The sequence below is a fragment of the Mus musculus genome, chromosome 10 (genome assembly GCF_000001635.26).
Source record: "Mus musculus strain C57BL/6J chromosome 10, GRCm38.p6 C57BL/6J".
Lineage (NCBI taxonomy): Eukaryota > Metazoa > Chordata > Mammalia > Rodentia > Muridae > Mus > Mus musculus.
The window spans coordinates 20,864,275-20,875,542 of NC_000076.6; positions in this window are offsets into that span (position 1 = coordinate 20,864,275).

Sequence of the window (11,268 nt, forward strand, 5' to 3'; positions counted from 1 at the left end):
TAGATATATATTATCATATGCATCAGAAAGTAATGTGACAGACACTAAATTCAGGTATATTTTACTAAAGGGTAAAGGGACTCTATATTAAATAGATCATGTGAGAATGTTGGGCTACTACTGTATTAAGTCACAGTGGTGATAACTTTTGACAAATTACTATTTTGGGAAACCTAAGGTCAGGTTTTGAAAATTAACGATTTGAAAATAAATGATACAAGAGTATTACTATGAGGACTATTTGGGGTCAGATAAGCAATGTAAAATAATTTGTACACGTGGCATATTTGCTGGAATTTTATTGTTTGGACCAGGTAAGAAAACCATATTACATTTTCTATGCCTATGACAGGCGCTCGAGCCACAGCACTCCACCACTGTGCAGTCATATCTGAGCACTCAGCGTGTGGTTGACCACCAGCAGGGCAGCAGCTTGTGTGTGTAATGTGTGGTGAAAAAAAAGTAGATGGTAGTAGAGGAGTCTTGACAATCCACACTTTTAAATTTAGATTCCCTCCTGAAAAACACACCATGCTTTCCTAAACTCTACCTTGCATTAATCAGGGTATGCTGGAGAAGCAAACTAGTGGCATGAATATATCCTGAAGAAAGAACCTGCTAGGTTGGCTTGCATAGTATATTTAAAGGAGTCCAGCGATGCCTAGCTCATTTGGAAGAGGCTTAGAACCCGGTAGTTGCTCAGAATACGAAGCTGGCTGCCTCGACAATGACAGTAGGGATCCCTGGAGCGCCACCAGCTTTTAGACTATGATGGAGACCTGAAGAAGCTGTTTCTGACAGCAGTGATGGAATCAGCAGCAGCAGTGTCATCGTTGTTATCACCATCAGCAGCAGCAGCAGCGATGAACTCACAGTGAAAATGAAACTCAGGGAAGCAAAATGTCAAAAGGCCTTCCTTCCTCCATGTCCCTTCATCTGTGCCACCACTAGAAGGTGTCACCCACACTTGGGTTGTGCCTTCCCACATCAGTTAAGGTCATCAAGACGATTCCTCAAGACACACTCACCAGTCAGCCTGAGGTAGGTGATCCCTCACTGAGGGGCTCTTCCTGCTCTCTTCCTAGATGATTCTAGACTGTGTCTAGTTGGTGATTTAAACGAATCATCACAGAGGGATGCTTGTGGGAGCCCAGGGTTGATGTCGCAAGTTACTCCCATTGCTCTCTGCCCTGTTTATTGAGACAGAGTGTCTCAGTTGCTCACAGAGACCACTGCCCAGGTGAAGCTACCTACTCAGCATTCTCAGGACATTCCTGGCTCCACCTTATGATAAACAGAGTCTCACAGGCAGGCTGGCTCGCCTTCCTGGCATTGAAGAAGGAAAGAAATTGGGGCAGGGGCATTGAGTTGAATTCCATTTCTTGTACCTGAGTCCATCTCCCTGGCCTAGAAATTAATTTTTAACTTTCATACTTAAAATGGTCGTTGATCAAATCTTAAATTTTATTTTGAAATGACTGGTCGGTCTGAGGGATTTCAAACAAGAATAACACTACTCCTTAATTTTTACCAGAACTAATAATTAACAGTAACAACACTAAAGAAGTCTTGGTATGTGTCCAGTCTCAAGGACTGAAGCCAAAACGAACATTCACGCCCTCTGCATGAACAGTCCATTTACATATGGATATGCCGACTCAATTTGAATAGTGTGTTCTTGAATCCCAGGAGGAAAGAGCTAAGTTCATACCCCTGCTGGTTTGTATCCAAACCAAAAAGAAAATAAACAGTAATTGGGCAGATAAATTTATTAAAATTATACATCTAGACGTTTTTATACAAAATATTGACTTCAAAATATTTTCCAATAATGTGAAGAAAAAACATAAAGTGAGCTTTGTATTATCTTTGTAATTTCAAAACTATACCCTCCTATACTCAGTAGGCGCTAAAGTATGTGATAGCTACAGTGGTATCTCTAATGTTTTATGTTTTTACAAATATTTTTCATGCTAATAAACTCAAGTTACAGTTAATAATTTTAATTGCATCTTGTATGTTACTTTATTGCTGCCATTTCAAACTTCATTTTAATTATATAAAAATGTATGCATGAGATGGTAAAATATGCATGGTTACAAACTATTTCAAATATCACACAATTTGCTTATAGTAAAATATGCAACTAGCAGAAATAACTAAAAGTGAAATTCATTATTTCTTTTTATGTAATAATTGTGATGGTTTTATTTCTAAACTTGAGAACCGCAGGATGAATGGAACAAAATGTAAAGCTATTCATTTATTTAAACATTCTTCATATCAACTTTTTCTACCATGTATTCATACCATGTTCATGGCATGTTAGTTGTAAATAAACTCCCAGATTTCCGAGAGCAACACGGGTCTTCAAGGGTAGACAATGTCCAACTAATGATGCCAATGCCATAAACCTTATAGCTGGAGTTGCCGTGAATGAAATTAGGAAAAGGAGAGTGTACTGAGGAAGTCCCATGTTTTCTGGAAATGAAGGAGGGTGATGGTGGGGTGAAAGAGCGGGACGTGTCCAGGCAGAGAAACAGTCCAGGCAGAGACTTCAGGGTGCTTCTTAGAACAGTTCTAGACCGGCAGAATTCTGTGAGGCAAGGGGAGGGGCCAGAACCATCCCAGGCCTACAAGGTCGGCAGAGGTAAGATCGCAGATGGCCACTGTATTTCTAATTAGAGATTTCCATCTGGATCTTAAAAGGCACAAACAGAGGAAACTCAGGCAAGGCAGACATGGTGAGAACTTGCATTTCAGCCCAAAGTGAAGAGTGGACTGAACTGGCTTTGTTGTAGGTGAGGAAAATCCTCTTGGGCACTCTGGCAATTCCTAACAAACGTTTGCCCGGGAATAGGTGGACTAGTGAAAGGACAGATCAGGAAACAAGCAATGGGGACTGAAACCTGAATAAATGCTAGGAGGCTGGCTGAGGCTGGGAGACCAAGGAGGGTGAAGCATCCAGTGTAGGCGGAGCAGAGACGGCCTCCGCGGAGGCGGAGCAGAGCAACATCTAGGGTGTGGTGTACGTGATGTGCGGGCATTGCTATCAGCTGCTGAGACAGGTGACCCTGGAAGCGGCTTATAATGTTACTTTTGTAGTGATGAGGAAGGGAGCAGAGAGATGCAGTTGAGGATCTGCGTTCGGGCACACTAGGTTTGCTGTCCTTGTGAATGTCCACAAGGAGGCTGTAAGCAGCGATTGTACTTGTCCAGATGATAAGAGAGACCATGAGAGAGTCAGGTTGTCTAAGCAAACGTTCTGTAGAGTCCAAAGGGTCTGTGAAGTGTCAGGAGGGCTTCCCTAAGGAAGAGTGACTGAAAAAGCATTGAACATCAATTTCCCCCTTTGCATGCTACGTGATGGCCTGGGAAGATATGTTCCTATTGAAAACTGTGTTAGAAAGCTTTCCACACCTTACCGCAATGCACAGGACACTGGGCATCTGAGGACTCTGTCCTCAGCCTATGGATTCCCAGTTTGCTGCACAGAAAGGAGGAAGGCAGGTGAATGTCAAGCTTTTCCACACATGGCCCACCTCCTCTTATTCATAGCTAGCCAACTAAGAATGTAAATAAGTCCAACTAGTGTAATAAAAAGATTAAAATAATGACTTCATGAAATTCTTACACAAATGGATGGAATTAGAAAAATATCATCCTGAGCAAAGTAACCCAGTCACAAAAGCACACACATGGTGTGCACTCACTGATAAGTGGATATTAGCCCAAAAGCTCAGAATACCCAAGACACAATTCACAGACCACATGATGCTCAAGAAGAAGGAAGACCAAAGTGTGGATGTTTCAGTCCTTCTTAGAAGGGAGAATACTCATGGGAGGAAGTACGGAGACAAAGTGTGGAGCAGAGACTGAAGGAAAGGCCATCCAGAGACTGCCCCATCTAGGGCTCCATCCCATATACAGTCACCAAACCCAGACACTATTGAGGATGCCAAAAAGTGCTTGCTAACAGGAGCCTGATATAGCTGTTTCCTCAGTGGCACTGCCAGAGCCTGACAAAAACAGAGGCAGATGCTCACACCCAACCATTGGACTAAGCACAGACTTCCCAATGGAGGAGTTAAAGAAAGAACTGAAGGAGCTAAAAGGATTTACAACCCCATAAGAAGAAAAACAATATCAACCAACCAGACCCCTCAGAGCTCCCAGGGACTAAACCAACAACCAAAGAGTATACATGGAGTGACTCATGGCTCCAGCTGCATATGTAGCAGTGGATGGCCTTGTCGGGCATCAATGGGAGGAGAGGCTCTGAGTCCTGTGAAGGTCCTGTAATGCCCTAGTGTAGGGGAATGCCATAGCAGGGAGGCATGAGAAGGTGGGTGAGTGGGGGAGCAACCTCATAGAAGCAGTAGAAGGAGGATGGGATAGGAGGTTTCCAGAGGGGAAACCAGGAAAGGGGATAGCATTTGAAATGTGAATAAAATATCCAATAAAAAAGAAAAAAAAGAAGCATTTTCATTCTAGGGTAGATACTCTAACACACTCCAATTTACCTCATCTCTCCTGCTTGCTTGATTTATTTTGTTTTGATTGTTGTTTCTGTTTTGAGATGGCATCCCACAGAGTGGCTCTGGCTGGCTTGGAATTCACTATGAAGACCAGGCTGGCCTCAAACTCAAAAGATCCACCTACTCTGTGCCAGGATGAAAGGCATGTGCCACCATGCCTCACCTTGATTTTGTTCGTTTGTTTGTTTTTGTTTGGTTGGTTTGTTGGATTGTTTTTTATGATAAAAATGTGAACCACATAGTTTAAAAAATTAATTGTGTTGCTAAAGAAGGCATTTTAAAAAGATTTCCCTGGTATATGATTCTTTTCTGTTTAATTTTGTGTTTCATAAATATGTCTGACAGCATGATGTGATAATCTCAGAACATTAGATGTAAGATATAGAGGAAGGACGAACCATAGACCCCAGGATGGGCTTGATAGGGTTTCAATGCTGAGTCAGCCCACTGCACTGTACAGCAGAGCAGTGAGTGAGGGGGCCATCTTGACAATGGAAGCTACTTACCCATGCCTGGGATAGTCCATCCTATTGTCCATTCACTGTGCACACTCAGTGGAAAACACCTGGTAAACTGAGAAATACCAAGAGGATGCTCAACTCCAAACCACAGTCATTTCACAAGTAAGCATGCTAAATAATGCTTCAGTTTGTCTGTCTATACGCATACATGTATGTATGTACAATGTGTGTATGCATGTATATATGCATGTACATGTGTATATGTGTGCATGTATATATGCATGTATTTTGACTCAGACTGCCTTTGAACTCACTATGAAGTCAAGTCTCTCCTGATCCTTTTGTTTCCATTTTCTAGCAGGAATGAAACACCACACTTGGTAAGATGCTAATTATTTGCAAAAGGTGATTTGTATCTCAAACAAGCAGAATAAAGATTTTGTTATCAAGATTCCACACCCAATGAAAGGGCTTAAAGAGCAAGTTAAATAGGAATTGTTCAAATATAATATATTGCTTGGGAAATGGAAAGCTATATACTTGCTGGGACTATAATAAGGAAAACAGGAAACTGTAATTCAGAAAATGACAGGACTGGATTCCATACAAATAACTAAAGAAGCCTCCATCTCAGCCAGCATGAGTGTTAAGGTAAAAATGACATGTCTCTTGATGCTGACAATATTTTATAATAATAATAATCTTGAAAATAATAGTTTCTCAGCCAAGATTGATGTAGGAACAAATCTCACCAATAAATGTCATTCAGTACCACTTGTATTCCCACTGCAAGACATTGTCTAAGAAAGCAGAGGACAAGATAATTGGATGCTTGTCTTCATATCTGAAAACGGAAAGTTTGTTTATTATAAGTACTGCCTTGGTATTTACATGGATGATGTCCTAAGGAAATTCATACACAGCTTACCAGTTCCTCCCCAGAGAGCAACTAGTGTGAAAAACTCTCCAATGTGAACCAAACAACTGAATGACAAGATCAAAATGGTCAACTTCATTAAACAAAGACCAGCTCCTTGTGGGTGGTTTTAAGTGAATTTGAAAATCCTAATGTTCGCATTCTCAGCTTCTATACCCAGAGCCTTGAGAGGGGAAGGTCTCAACAAGGTGTTTGGCTCTTCAATGGGAATGTTTTCAAGAAATGAGTAGGTCAGAATTTGTTAACATTTGCTATGAATAATGGCAGCAAAACATATCTACTTAGTTTTTTTTTATTGCATTATCCACTTGAATATGTCTTGTATGAGTTAAGGAAATAATTTTTTTCATTCAGATGATAGATCTTTAAATTATAAATTAAAAAAAAAAAAACTTAAGAAAAACAAGCCACAAAGAAATTTGAGGATGTTTCAACTGATCGTTGACCTGGAAAGGAGGGAGGACGCACCCACACTGGAAGCCACCCCTAGCCTAGAAGAGAACACAGCACGGGAGAACGCTGGGGCCAGCATGGGAACTTGATGGCTGAAAAGAAAACTCTGAGCAGAAACCACCTTCTTCACTCCAGAAGATGATCTGACCCCTTGGGCAGCTCTGAGTCTCCATGGTAGCAGAGTATCTTCTCTTGCAGAGAAGTTACAAGCATTTTGAATTGGTTTTTAGTGTTTTTGACTTAGGATAATCAAGTACTTTCCTATCTAGCCAGCATGGAAGGACGAAGTCAGACCTTTTTTATTGTAGTTGGAATTAGAATATTCATGTACTTCTTACATCTTTTATTTTGAGATCATAATATAGTTATACCATTTCTCCCTTTCTTTTCCAAGCCCTCCCATTAACTCTTCTTGCCGTTTTTCAAATTCATGAACTCTTTTCATTAGTTGTTATTACATGCCTATATGTACATGCATATATCTTTCTAAATACATATATACAACATATGTATGTTCAGTCGGTATAGTGTTACCTTGTATGTTTGTTTTGGGGCCTGACCACTTGGTAGTGGATAACTAGTTGGTGAGCTCTTCCCTGGGGAAGGCTGTTTCTCCTGCTCTCAGCTTCCCTTAGGTGCCTGCAGCCCTTTGTGTGGAGTGGAGGTCTTGTGAGCTGCCTCCATCCACTTTGGCATGTCCACGATGTTATCTTTGTCCAGGTGATAGTTAGGTGAGACTTTGTGGGTGCAGCCTGTGGCATTACCATGGGGATGGTCTCACAGCACACTTCTGATGTTCTGGCCTTGCCATCTTTCTGCTCCGTCATCTGCAATGTCCCCTGAGCTGTCAGTGTGGAAGTAGATGCATCCCCTGGGTCTGAGCTCCCGAACTCTGCATTTTGATTAGTTGTGGTTCTCTGTGATGGTTTCCATCTGTTGCAAAGAAAAGTTTCTCTCAGATATTTGAATCAGTACTGAGAATTACTATAAGCAAAAACTAAGCCACAGGTCTCATGTTAACTGTGTAGATTTCACTCTTTTTGATTGAAATAATACTTTTATCCATATGAGGCTTCCAAAAGAGATCAAGGAGTCAACTTATTTGCCTAATAATTTTGTAATTGTCCAGCCTAAATTTCAGTTTAATCATGTCACCTAGTAAGAAATATTATGTTAAAGTTTTACAATGCATATGCACACATAAAAATATACATGTATATGCATATATAACAAATGATATTTTTATTTTTAGTTCTTTGGCTTATTCATGTTGGTGATTTTATATAAAGCATTCATAATGTCTTTGTGTTCTTAGCAGCATTAATTAAATCAATTTGAAAACTTAAATCTATCAACTATGCTTACTTAACAGAAATATATTGTTAATTTGTGACTTTTAAATTTTTTACTGAAAAAAATAAGGAAGTTAAAATTTAAAAATTTAAAATAGACCTAACTGACTTTATTTCTTTCCGTTTTCTTTTCTTTCTTCCTTCCTTTTATTTATTTAAAGAAAGGCTAGTTTAAACAGCATTTATTGTGTAAATGAGAAAAAGCAAAACATACCAAACCTCTTGCCATACACTGAGAACCATGTACTGTACCGCACTGGGCTCTTTCATAGTAGGTACTTGTAATGAGACTTTAAAGTATATCATGTACAGTTAAAAAAAATTAATTGGAATTTTCTCTTTTTTTCCTTAAGAAAAACTTCATGTACCTTTAACTTACATTTAAGTCAGTGTCTTCAGTGAGATGGGGAACCAGACAGAATTAGACTGGCTAATGACAAATTAGCCAAAATAAATGCATTCATAGGAAACTGTCATTCTCTCCTTAAAACATGTTAATGCTTTGGAATTTCAAGGCAAAAGCCCTCGCCCCAGGGATCCCCACAGATTACGTGTGGCCATCCCTCTGAATACCAACCCCGAATCGCAACCCCTTATGTAACCCCTCTACCACGCCCCATCAGCCCAGTCCATGTAACAGCAGTCCATTGGCCAGAATCATCAGAGAGTCAGAGAGACAGGAGAAGAAGTGGAAGAAGCTCTGACCTGAGTGGGGACGAGAAGGCATGGGAAAGGAGAAAAGACCTTTTCCCTGGCACCTGGCTCAGAGGGCAGAAACCTCAACACAACTGGAAAAAACTCTCCATTGACTGTAGAGACAAGAGCCATTTCTAAAGACAATGCACACAAGGATGTTGAAAGTAAGAAGTAAATGTGTTTGCTTTGGGCCAGGACGCCTGTGCAGGAGCTTAAGCTGTATGGGCACTCTTCCCTGGGCCTCAACCTAAATAACAAGGCTTGGAAAACCCTCACAATATAAAATTAAATAATCAGCGCAAAGTTTAGTAATTAATATTTAAACATTGCTTAAACGTTAAACATGCTGGTGAATTGCATCTTTTGAACAACATAACATGCCGTGCCAGGAGAGGATTATTCTGATGAGGAGTTCAGCCTTGAGTCCTGTCTGGGGCAATTGCTCCCACTCAAGAGAGACACTCTTGTGAGGTGATCTCTTCTTAAGGCTTACTACTGCTTCTGGTAATTTGGATCCCCCTTCATAAAAAGCCTTATTCACTGGAAGTATAATGCCTGGAACTCAAGGTAGCTTCAGGGAGGGTAGTTCTGAAGGGAAACGTTAAAGAGATGGAACTGAGACTGACAGGGGCAGAGAAAGTGAGTTAGGCCAGTGACCATCCCTCCTTCATTGTCGCTTCTGTCTCTGACCGGCAGAAAAGAGCGACGACACAGCGTTCTTCTCAAAGCACTTTATTCAGGAACCTTTTAACATGCATGCAGGAAAAATCTCTCTCGCACCCCGAATCGCAACCCCTTATGTAACCCCTCTACCACGCCCCATCAGCCCAGTCCATGTAACAGCAGTCCATTGGCCAGAATCATCACATGTCATATGGTCCGATCTTGCATCATGGTGCACCTGCGCAGTTCTCACGATGGTCGTGGCTTATTTTCCGGTGCATGAGGAAGTCAGGTGCAAGTCATAAGACTTGGCTGCAGTCCCGGGAGCCATCTTGGGACTGCTGCCACACCTGCTCCTCACACTTCATTAATGTTATTTTTGTTTCGTTACAGTTGTAATCATGCTGATTAATTTACTCTGCACTGTAGAAATATTTCTTATTGGGAATTCAGTAAGTCCAAACCTTATTGAGAAAGTATGCTATAGGGAGAAGAATAGAGAACATCAGATTAAAGCTTAAAGAAATGCAATACTCTGAACACAGTGGGTGTGTCTGTAATCTCAGCATGTGGAAGAAAGGACAGAAAGACCTCCCTGAGTGCAAAACTAGTCTAGACTGTAAAATGAGTTCTGGGCCACTCTGGGGTACCGAGTGAGATCCTGACTAAAACTTCACACACACACACAAGCACATGCCCCCACCCACACATGCACAAATACTTCCACACCAACACACACACACACATACACACGAGTGCATACTCACAGCCAAAGAAACTGAGACAGGAAGATTGGTAGGAGTTAAAGTCCAACTTGGGGTCCGTAGTGAGCATGGGATCACATATCCAGACTTTGTCTTTTAAAAAGGGATAAAGTAAAAATGTACAACTGTTACAGATCAAAAAGAAAACAATTGGCTGATGAAGGAATAATGAGAAGAACAGGTCATATGGAATGAAAAAGCAAGAGGAGCCCAGTCAGTGGAGGGCTACTCCATGGTCAGGCCAGTTTCGTGATTTCTCTGGTGTCATCTTAAGACTGGGTTTAGCCTATTCAAGGGGTTATTCAACAACAAGAACTAAAGAGATCAAGTCATTGAATAACGCTCCACTGTTTACATTCTGTGTACCAGTAAACTATGGAGCATTCGGAGTGTAACCGTAGGAATAAATGGGATTTGGAGTATGTGTGTAACCACCCAGTAGAAGGAAGATATCAAAGGCACAGAGGAAAAGGCAGGCAATGGACTGGGTACAAAGGCATTGGAACCTCACATGGAGGTTCCATGCACATTTCACTCGGCTCCACTCATCTCCTGGCCCCCCACGCCATTCCCCACTGACCTGAGTGCTGTCTCTCTTCACTTTGCACTGTTGTCTCTTCCTTAAAGTGTGCTCACTACCCAGTCTGTGGTCCACTTCCAGTGTCTCGGCCTTTACCTATGTTCACCTCCACCAGGTCATGCATATTTAAAAGAGATTAGGACACATACACACAAACATCTACACACATATACACACGCACATACACACACATACACACACACACACACACTTGAACATAGGGTACTTGCCTTTCTGAACTTGAGTTATCTTGTTTGAAATAAGCTAATTTTTTTTTACAGGTACTGTAAAACTGTGTGTCAAATGTGTGTGCTCTGTGTGTTGGGGAAGGAATCACTAACATTGGTATCATCCCTAGCTAACAATGAGCTCTACAAGACATCACTATGTACAAACTCTTTGTGAAATAAGCAATAGGAAGTCATGAGAAAATGAATGCCTTGAGAGCCTTATTTATATTAAAGGAGTGTGTGTGTGTGTATGTGTGTATGTGAGTGAGCATGTGAGTGGGTGTGTGAGTTTGTGTGTGTGTGTTGTGTAAGTGTATGTGAGTGAGTGTGTGTGTGTGTGTGTGTGTGTGTGTGTGTGTGTGTAAGCTATGTATCTGCTACACCTTTTCAATTGGAGGAATTTGTTTTCTCTGTTAAGCACCAAAATAATGAGTGGTTTCTTAATCCCTTAGGGATTAGGGAGAAGGGTGAAGAATGTGGAGGAGGATTGAGAAGAGGAGGAAGAGGATGGGGTAAAGGGAGGAGGAGGAGGAGGAAGGGCAGGAGGAGCAGGAGGAGGAGCAGGAGCAGGAGGAGGAGCAGGAACAGGAGGAG